This window comes from Thamnophis elegans, chromosome Z (genome assembly GCF_009769535.1).
Source record: "Thamnophis elegans isolate rThaEle1 chromosome Z, rThaEle1.pri, whole genome shotgun sequence".
In the NCBI taxonomy this organism is placed as follows: domain Eukaryota; kingdom Metazoa; phylum Chordata; class Lepidosauria; order Squamata; family Colubridae; genus Thamnophis; species Thamnophis elegans.
The window spans coordinates 125,385,992-125,397,263 of NC_045558.1; the positions used below are offsets into that span (position 1 = coordinate 125,385,992).

General features: G+C 38.1%; 1 pseudogene; it reads right to left on the minus strand.

Annotated features, from left to right (window-relative positions):
* Positions 1 to 1,661: 1,661 nt before the first annotated feature.
* Positions 1,662 to 10,994, minus strand: LOC116521657 (annotated as a pseudogene).
* Positions 10,995 to 11,272: the final 278 nt, after the last annotated feature.

Genomic DNA, 11,272 nt, shown 5'->3' on the forward strand with positions numbered 1-11,272 from the left:
GAACCTCTAAGTTATCTTCAATTCCAGAAACATGTTCTGTCAGTACGGTTACCAGTCCCAGCATATCATCGTTTATTTTGGCAATCCTAGTATCAAGTTTATCATATAAGTCCGCCTTAAACTCTTTTAATTCGTCCTTTATCTCCTTAATCTCCTCTCTGAATTCTTTGAAGGTTTCCAAAAAAAGTTCTTTCATTAGCACATCTCTAGTAGGGGGCAACTTTGTGCCAGGTATTGGAGATGTGCCTCTAGGAGGAAGTTTTCCCCCAGGAAGTAATTTTGATGCCATTATAAGTCTTATCTATGGGCAATTAATCAAGCTCTACTGGCTCGCTGTGCAGCTTACGAAAAAAAAAAAGACTGTTAAGTCACCCCTTTTTTTAACTCTTTAGGATTTTTCAAAGGATTTCAAAAAAGAAGAAAAAGAAGAAAAAGCATTGTAACGAAGCAGCTCGGCATATTCAGTGCCGTCTTTGACTTCTCTGTATCAGAAATAACAAAGTTGATAAGAACAAAGTCTTGTAAACTCTTCAGAGAAGTGAAACTAATTAATAAGAAACTGCTGGCTGGCTGTTCCTCCCTTTGAACTTTTATCACTGCTTTTGCAGAAGAATTAGGAATGTGGCATTGTTACGAAGAACTCACAATCGCCACTTTAGGAGCCAGTTTCTTTTAAGAAAAAAAAAGCTAAGTACACGAAGGAAGCTCTTGTAAAAAATGAAGCTAGGATTTTTTAAAAAAACAGATAAGGTTCTCACATACGGACTCTGCTTGTATTAAATTCAGATAAATAGATCAAATATTGTCCTAAGTGGAGGTATCTTACTTTGAGCCATGAAGACGACGGCTAGGTATTTCCGGCACAGAGATAATGATTCAACCTTGGCTGGCCCGCCTTCCCTTCACAGCTGAAAAGGCTGCAAACTTCAAAGGAAAAGCTCTTGCCAGCTGGATCTTCTCTCCCCCTCTTCTTTGCCTGAAGAGTGAGGTACCTGCCAGATATCTAGGCAGATAACACAACCAGAAACCCCGGGGCAGCTCCATTAAGCTGCCGCCATCAGCAAGATCCCGCCCAGGAAGTCTCGAGATTATTTTAACAAACAATCTCTTCACCAATGTTTGGTTTGGTGGTAGTGCCTCAGTCAGAAAGTCCATATAGAGAGTTGTAAGGACAGCCAGGAAGGCTATAGGAAGGCGCAGTGGTTAAATGCAGCACTGCAGGCTACTGCTAGATCAGCAGTTCAGCGGTTCAAATCCCACCGGCTCAGGGTTGACTCAGCCTTCCATCCTTCCAAGGTGGGTAAAATGAGGACCCAGATTGTTGGGGGCAATATGCTGACTCTCTGTAAACCGCTTAGAGAGGGCTGAAAGCCCTATGAAGCGGTATATAAGTCTACTGCTATTGCTATTGCTATTTCAGGATACTCCTTATAAATGCTATGTGCTTAAAGCATTGTTAGAGACCCCACACACCCATTTTATGGTCTGTTTCTGTTGCTCCCCTCTGGGAGGAGGTTTTGAAATATTAGAACTATGGAGCAGTATACATATCTAAATGTTATTGCTATTAAAAAATTGGAGAAGACAATTATTCCTGAATGAAATTCTTTGGCCAATAATTGTCGTGTTCTTTTTATAGCATCATAGAATTCAGCCATCATTCATGTTGCTCTTGAAATCACACCATTCTTTTTCCTAACTAGCTGCTCTCTCGTATTCAGCTCTGGCCTCAATATGATAATGTAGCACTTGGGCAGGAAAATGCAACCTAGTAAACCACCACTTGAGGCCAAGATAGAGAAGACTTCCACAGCCACCATGGATTTCCCCTTGGTGCTCAAGTACGTGGGCACAAAGGACACCCAAACACTGCAGAAGACCAGCATGCTGAAGGTGATGAGCTTGGCTTCATTGAAAGTGTCGGGCAACTTCCGGGCAAAGAAGGCCACTGTGAAGCTGATGAGGGCCAGAAGCCACATGTAGCCCAGCACAAGGTAAAACATGATCTCCGAGCCTTCGTTGCATTGCACTAAGATCTCATCCAGTTAGGAATGCATGTCCAACTCTGGGAAAGGAGGAGAAATGGTCCACCAGACAGCACAGATGCTTGTTTGAATAAGGGAGCAAAAAACAATGACTGAGACGGACAGCCTTTTCCCCACCCACCACCTCATGCGGTTCCCTGGCTTTGTGGCCATGAAGGCCAGAACCACAGTGATGGTTTTGGCTAACACACAAGACACTGCAATGGAGAAGACAACTCCAAAGACTGCTTGCCGGAGCAGACATGTGACTTTCCCTGGACATCCGAAGAAGAGGAAGGAGCAAAGAAAACACAGCAGGAGCGAGACAAGCAGGGTGCAGGTGATATCCCAATTGTTGGCTATGACGATGGGAGTGTTCTGGTGGAAGATGAATGTCCCCATCACCGCAATTGTGATGACAGCAAAAGAAACAGCAAAGCCAGTCAGGACTTCTCCCAGGACTTCTTTGTAGGATAAGTAGGCGATAATTTTGGGAATACATTGATGATGTTTCTCATTTGGATATTGCTCTGCGGGACACTTGTCACATTGGTTGGAATCTGAGAACCATAAATAAACTCTCTAAAAAGTCTACACATTGAATAGAATTAAGTTCTTAAAAATTATTCCATCCTGAAGCTGCTTTGGGAGAGAACAAAACTCTTACATTTTTTGCTTTAAGAAAATTCTTTTAAAGTTTATTTTGTATTCAATAAACTACATTTCCTGAACAAGAGATTACATAATTAAATAAAGAAATGTTTTTACTTAAAAAAAACAAGAAAGAGAACAAGGCTGGTGAGAGATCCCATGCTTTTCTTTAAAACCACCGTATTTTGGGGAGTATACGATTTTGAACAAGTAAACTAAAAAAAAGTTTTGCACTCTGCAGACCTCCTAAACCTCTGCACACCTCATTTTTTGTAAAAATAAGGAAAGCAGAGAGTTTGAGAGGCCTGCAAAGTACTCCTGGGGCTGGGGTTTGGGAGGTGTTTTGGGCAAAAACAAGCAAAAAATGACCCTTTTTTTGCCAAAAAAAAGGACCATGCATAGCTTTTAGAGGGCACTTGTAGAGTGCTCCTGGGGGCTGGGGAGGGGGATATGAGCAAAAACCAGCCCATTTTTCACTCGTGTTTGCCCTTGCCAGTCCCCAGGAGCATTTTGCAAACCTCCCAAACCCTCTGCACATCCATTTTTGTGAAGGGGGCATGGGGTTTCTTGGGGCCAAAAACCCTGTATTCAATGAATAAGACACACTCAGATTTTCACCCTCTTTTTAGGGGGGAAATGGTGCGTCTTATACTCTGAAAAATCCGGTATATTTCAGAACAAAAAATTGGTTAGAACAAAATATATCTTTAAAGAAACATATATCTTTTTTTCCTTACCAATCATGGTGGAAATGCTTCCCTCTGAACACTTGACACAGTCATAGCAGCAAACCTGGTTTCCCTCCTCAATCAATTTCCGGTACCCAGGATGGCAGCTTTCTACACAGGTGGCAGAAGGTGGTGTCTAATGAGAATGGCCAGAGGAAGACATTAAAATGGATTATGTTCAGGTTTTGAATCAATCAGTCAGCAGTCATTCTCTTTAAATAAATCCAACCCTCCCCCACACTCAGATTCTTGTAATTTCTAATAATGCAAAATATGGAATTCCTAGGACCGATTGCTGGACTCAGTCAGAGGAGCAGTTAAAATCTGAAAAGTCTTTGAACTGCTATTGAAAATTTGAAGACAAATCCAAATCCGGGCACCTCTTCACATTACATAAAGCAACTTGAGATGTCCTAAAGAGGATCACGAAAGAGTATGTTTCTCATGACATTAATGAGCTGTTTTAAATTTGAATAGTAATAAGAAAATCCAAAATAAATTTGTGATGTATGGGAAAGAGTGTTGAAACTGCTGAGTTGACAGCAAAAATATTCCTGTTTAGCATTTGGTATCCTTTTCCAATTATTCCTGTGTTATGTTGCCACTCAAGGGTGGTATCCCAATTTTCATTGATTCAGCTGATTCAAACTTTGACTACAAAGTCAGATAAACTCATCAGTGGGAAAGTCTGTCTTTTTGTCTGTCGGTCTGTCTATCTATTCATCTTCTATATGTCAATCATCCATCCCTCCATCCCTACATATATCCATCCATCTATCCATCCACCCATCTATCCATCCACCCATCTATCCATCCATCCATCTATCTATCTGTCTATCTGTCTATCTGTCATTCATCTATCAATCATGTATTTATCTATCATATATATCCCAGAATCCCAGGAAGGGTATGGCTAGCTGATGAGAGCTAAATAGCTTGAAATAGATCAATATTAGTCTCCCTTTATTTATTTACCAGCACAAATATAACTCTCTCTCACACACACACACACAAACACACATATATGTATATGTATATCCCTTTTTGTTTCTATTAATGTAAGTGTAATTTTTCATATATTTTTTAAAGGAGAAAGGTAAATCAGAGGATCCTGGTGGAAACCACTGCAGTTTGAACTAATATCTAACACTTCTAACTATCAATCATCCATCTCTCCATCCCTCCATCTCTCCATCCACCCACCTATCTAACTACCTACCAACCAACCTTCTCTCTATATATATAAAATCTTTCCCTTTTTGTTTGTATTAATGTAAGTGTAATTTTTCATATTTGTTTTGAAGGAGAAAGGTAGATCGTCCATTCAGTGTTACCTTTCAAAAGATGAATCTTCCACTTCACTAAGCTCTCATGAAGCCTCTGAAAAAGGGTCCAAACCCCCAGTAATCAGAGCTCCCTTTCTCTACCATCTGAAAGTGTAATGTAGATTTGAGAACTACATTTTTCCAGAATACAAGAGTGTTCTAACAACATTAAGAAGATATCAAATATTCTTGGAACTACTCTAAGATTACTTGTTTAAAATTATAGAAATTTGAAAAAATATCCCCATGTTTTATTTGGTTTGTTTAACTCACCTGCTTAAATATGGGGTTCCATACAATGACAGTTGTATTTATGATGAAGTCTTCCTTTTGAGAACTCTGAGGTTCAATATGTCCAACATGGACCTTCTGAAAGGATCGATTGGGGAAAGTAATCAAGTTGATGATATCGTATGCTGCTGCCAGGTTTCCATTCTCATTGAAAGCTATTTCTTCCCCAACACTATTGTTGAAATGGAGGTTTTTCAGAAATAAACGAAGCTAAAAGATAAGAGAGACAAATGAGAAATTGGTGTCCATAGCAGGCAATACAATATGGGATTCATCAAATGGTGCTCAACCAGTTTTTAATGAACAATCAAACATTTGAGTTGAAAGTATTTTTTAATGTTCCAATGGCATAATTCTGTTTTGCAGGACTATATTCATATTTTTATGTTTAAGTATTACTAATAGATATTTTTGTAAAAATAGTTATCCAATCTCTTTTTGTCATATTTTTATGTTTAAGTATTACTAATAGATATTTTTGTAAAAATAGTTATCCAATCTCTTTTTGTCATATTTTTATGTTTAAGTATTACTAATAGATATTTTTGTAAAAATAGTTATCCAATCTCTTTTTGTCATTCTATCCTACCCTTGCCTTTCATTTCATCAATTATTATTATTGTTATTATTATTTTTATTATGCAAAATTCTTCCTTCTTTCTACTTTGGTGAATTTTTCTTCTGCTATTTAACTTCAAAATGTTGCAAAATTGTACTCTATTATTGGATTTGAGAGTTTTTTGGGATTGAAGATTGGAAAGGATGGAGAACGCCTCTGGGAAAAGATAACTTCCATATATCTAACATAATATCTGAAATAAAGATCTAAATTTCCACAAGGAATAAGCATTTTCAGAGATTATCATGAAGCCTCTATACAACTAAAATTATAAATTTGAAAGACAAAAAGAACAAATATAAAAAGTGGAAAGCGGGGCACCCAATTAAGGCAGAATATCAACAAATAACCCAAGGCTGCCGAGGTGGCGCAGAGGTTAGAGTGCTGTACTGCAGCCACTTCAGCTGAACTGCTATCTGCAGTTCGGCTGTTCAAATCTCACCGGCTCACGGTTGACTCAGCCTTCCATCCTTCCGAGGTGGGTGAAATGAGGACCCAGACTGTGGGGGCGATATGCTGACTCTGTAAACCGCTTAGAGAGGGCTGAAAGCCCTATGAAGCGGTATATAAGTCTAACTGCTATTGCTATTGCTGCTATTGCTGCAAAGATGAAATCAGGAAAGCTAAGGCTTAAAATCTTGTGAGAAAAAAACCTTCTTTTAACATATAAAAAACAAGAAAAAAGTCAAGAAAACAACTGGTCCACCAGTGGGAGAAAATAGCAAGTGGATGATGAGCATCAGAGAGAAAGAAGAATCGCTTAATTCATTTTTTGTATCTGGCTTTACACTAAAGGAAAAAAAAAAAACACTTCAACCTATCAAAACAGAACCATGAGAAACATATCAGGAATAGAACTCAAAATAGACAAGAAAATGGTAAGAGAGCACATGTCCACCCTAGATGAATTCAAACCATCAGAACCAGATGGATTAAATCCCAAGATTCTGAAGGAACTGGCAGACATGATCTCACTGAACTATATCTTTCGCAGGTCCTGGAGTAGTGGGGAACTACCAGAGAACTGGAAAATAGCTGATGTAGTTCCCATCTTCAGAAAAGGGTGAAAGATAAATCCAGCAAAGCACAGACCTCAATACCTGGAAAGATTCTGGAAAAGATAATCAAGGAATGAATCTGCAATCACCTGTTTTATATAGATATTGAATTTTTATGTTTTAAATTGTTAAAAAAAATAAAAAATATGTACAAAAAAGTAAATCAAACAGCCCAAAGCATGTATTTCAGTAGAGAGAAATATCCTGAAAATGGGTTCCAGCATGAGTCTGGAAGCTCGGATGAGTAAATCTCTTGTGCCATTGACCGACCTGGATTCAATCTCTCATCATTATCCTGGGACAAGTATATTTGTCTTCATTCATAAAAGTATACTTAATGAATTTTGTAAACATTAAAATAGCTATGCTATTATGGCTACGTTATCATAGAAAGGCAACATAACTTACCTGCCAAGGTTGGACTTTCAGAAAATTCCACTTCTCTTCATTGCCTCTTGTCTTCTGCTTGGCTCTGGATGAATATATAGCATGGAGACCATGTGCTACAGCATACACAGCATTGTAAATACTGTAGCTCTGGCCAGACATCTCCATTTCAAAGACAGTTCCAGGGAGACTCCCCAAATCCTCTTTCCCAGTGCATTTTCTTTTTCCTGGTATACTGTTTCTTGGAAGTGAACAGAGAAATGCGGCACTCCAGAACATAGGCAGCAAAGGGACTTTAGAGTGATATGGATTTAGGTTCTCCAGGTACTCTTGAAAGCCTGGAACCCTTTTTGTGTGTAGGGCAAAAGACAAGCTGCCATTGAAGGACAATGTGGTGAATTTCTTTGACTCAAAGACAGATGTGACATCCCAGAGAGCACTTATGATCCAAACCCTCTCTATTGGGCACCTGCTACCAATTTCATAGGCTTCAAGAATTATTCGTAAACCTTCTATAGATTCCATGTCCCCATAAACAAGTATTACATTGGTTTTACTATACCACAGGAGACGTCCTATGTTATTTAGATTACTCTTCTGTATGAAACTGGGGTTAAAAGTGATCACTCTTGGAACAAACTGAATTAAAGAAATGCAAATGTCACTCTGGATGAATTTCGGTCTCAGAATTCTGAGAAATCTCTCTCCAGTGGCGTCTTCTGGAATGAGAAGATCAATCCAATTCCATCCAAAACATTTCAAGAGCTGAATAATCCCAGCATACTGGAGGTTTTCATTTGGAGTCATCCAAAAGAAAGAAGGAAAATGCTGTTTATCACTCAATGCCAGGTCAAAAGTGCCAAAACTGAGCTGCAGAGTGGGAATAATAATGATGTGATTTTAGACAATGTACTGTTTTTGCAGATATGTCAACAAGAAGGAAGGAAGTACATTTCTTATGGACCTTTTTTCAATAAAAAATCCTGATGGGAGACATAAATATTAAATCTGGGGATCAACGAGTCTTTCCTTATAGCTTTTGCTATAAGACCTTCATTTGTTTTCCATTCATCATTTTTTAGACCAAGTCTTCTCAGTTTTTGATTGTGCTAATCAGAAATAGGCAGCAGATAGGAATAGGTAAAACAAGAGGAGGCTTATTCTTTAAGGATTGGACAGTTTTAATTTCCCATCTTGATACTCAAATAACTTTTTTTCTGTATATTATAAAGGTTTTATATCTATTCCTTTACTGATCAATATATTTAAAATTGTTATGGCATAAAGAACAAGAGGAGAAAGTCAAATAACAAGAGGCATGCCCAGAAGATGGAGATACAATATCAGACACACTGCTACCATATCAGTTAATAATTGCTAAGCTTGAAACTGAGGAGGAGGAGGAGGAGGAGGAGGAGGAGGAGGAGGAGGAGGAGGAGAATCAAGATAGCAAGAAGGACAGTTACACCATTTCTTACATACTAAATGAAAATTTGGCTCTTATTAAGAATTACTCCTGTTGCAATAGTAATAGATGCATTGCATTTCTCTGACAAAATAAACAAATAAAAACTTGATCTGCTTTTGAGATATTACCCCCAATTTTGGTCCTCCTATAGTTTTTTTTTAACTACCACCTTTTCCTCTTCCTGCTTGAGCATTTATGTGAGCCGAGATCCTTACCTGTGGAATTTTGTAGGCATTTAAGATGTTGGCTATCTGGATGGTGTTCTGGGAAGGAAGATCACCAATGACAGCCATGATGTTTTGGTCCTTTCCCTTTCTGTAATTGAAGGGACACCAGCTTTCAAGAAAGAAGAGATCCAAGAGGTTTCGAGAGGCTTTCATTGCCTGAAAACCATTCTCATGCATCTTGGAAACCAAGGTGATATTGGGTAAGAAGTCCTCATTCATGTTGATCTCCTGAATGGCAAAACTGAAGGCTAGGACATGCTGTAAGTTTTTAGGCAATGACCTGCAAGAAGAATTTCATTTAGTTCTACAATATTAATGTTTTTCTTCATCCCTAAAATGATGCATTTGTCTGCTTGAATGAGTACAGGAAGTCCTCAGCTTACAACAGACCATACAAAATTACAATGGCACTGAAAAAAGTGATTTATGACCATTTCTCACACTTAGAACCATTACAGCATCCCCTTGGTCACCTGATTTATATTTGGATGCATGGCAAATGATTCACATATATGGCATTTGCAGTGTTCTGGGATCACATTTTGGGACCTTTTGACGAGCAAAGTTAAGGCGGAAACCAGATTCACCTCACAAAATTTACTAATTTGAGAACTGCAGTGATTCACTTAACAAATGTGGCAAGAAAAGTAAAAGGGGACAAAAGCTTTGATTCTTAAAATTCAGAAGTTTAGACATTCCAGAAGTGAGGAAGGCATCGAGTGAGGAACTGACTTGGAGGGTCTGAATCTCACTTGAGGAACTGACAGCATTTGTGCATCACATTTTGAGAAGTTTAAAACAGAGGTTTAATGCAATTGCAAGGATTGTTTCATGTATGTAGGGCAACAATTCAACTGGAGGGCAGAAACTGATGAATTGTGCCATCAATTAATGACAATCCAAATACTTAAGATATACTTGCCAAACTGGTAGGGACAGCTTGCTGTCCATGCCCCTGAATCGGTTCCCAGTTGCCCCTGCCGGCTTGTTTTTCAGTCATGTTTTCATGTTCTGTGCATGCGCAGAACAATTTACAGCTGACAGTGTACGAATCATGTGCAAAGCGAACTGGCAGCAATGCCAGTAGCAACCAATCCCTGCTTAAGATATATCATTTTTACACATTCATGTATTTAAATCTGTCCCTTCTTTGTGTGCCTTAAAGTACCAACGAGACTCACTGCATGATAAGTAGAAAACTCAAGCAACCACAATTTTTATAAAATAAAATAAAAGTCTTGGTATATAGAACTGTTTGAAAATAAGGAATAAGTGAAAAAATACGAATAGTGTCATTATATAGTATGAGAATCATAGATATAGAGGATTTACAACTTTTATTAAATATTCACGCTGAACAGCTTTGATGTGGTTTCTTTTTCTTTTGAATAATAAATTTAAAAAATAGTGGAACAGTGTAATTAAAACCAAATTTTTTCAAAATTTTCATTAAAAAAAAAACCAAATCTACTCACGAAGAGATTAATTCATGAATAACAACAGCCACATGCAAAACCAGGTCTATAAGGCTACATTCAACAATTATATTACAACACCTGAAACATCATTAACCAAGACAAATGAATAAATAAAAACCATGTTTAAACCAGCTTTAATTCTCATTTAAAGAAGAAGAAATGTAATCAGAGTATCTTGAATAGTAAAAGTAAAGTTTCCCCTCGTACATATGTGTTAGTCGTTCCCGACTCTAGTTGGGTGATGCTAATGTCCATTTTTAAGCCAAGGAATCCGAAGACGTCTTCATGGTCATGTGGCCGGCATGACTAAATGCCGATGGCACACAGAATGCTGTTACCTTCCTACCAAAGGTAGTTCCTATATTTCTACCTGCACTTTTACATGTTTTCAAACTGCTAGGTTGGCAGAAGCTGGGACAAGTAATGGGAGCTCACTCCGCTACACAGCATTAGGGATTTGAACTGGAGAACTGCTGAACTTTCTGATTGACAAGCTCAGTGTCTTAGTAACTGAGCCTCTGTGTCCCTTATATCTTGAATACAATTCCCTTTTAAAAAAACAACCCTTGAAGGGCACAACATTTTCTTTGAAAGGAGTACTTGCCTTCCTCTCAAAGATCCTTCTGGAAATTCCATAAAGTGCTGTAAAGGCAATTCAGAATATACAGTAGACACAAATTCTCCAATGACTACATCACTGAAGTGAGCAGGGAAACTAAGCCGAAAACTAAGTTTCATACCGCAAATAGGGTTAAAGGTCTTTTTGAAAGAAGCTTGGAGGAGAAAAAAAGAGAATAGAAACCCATGGCAAAGTATGTTAGTCTCTTTGAATGCCAAAGTAATTTGGCTCCTTTCATAAGAGTGCAGCCACATCTTTTTCACCACACTTTGCCTGGGACAATGAAATAGACTCTCTATTGTTTTTATGCATATCTAAAGTTGTAGATTACAATAATTATCATCTGAGTGATTCATAATGCCACCTACTGAGCCTCATGGAGTTGTTGCTAATGATA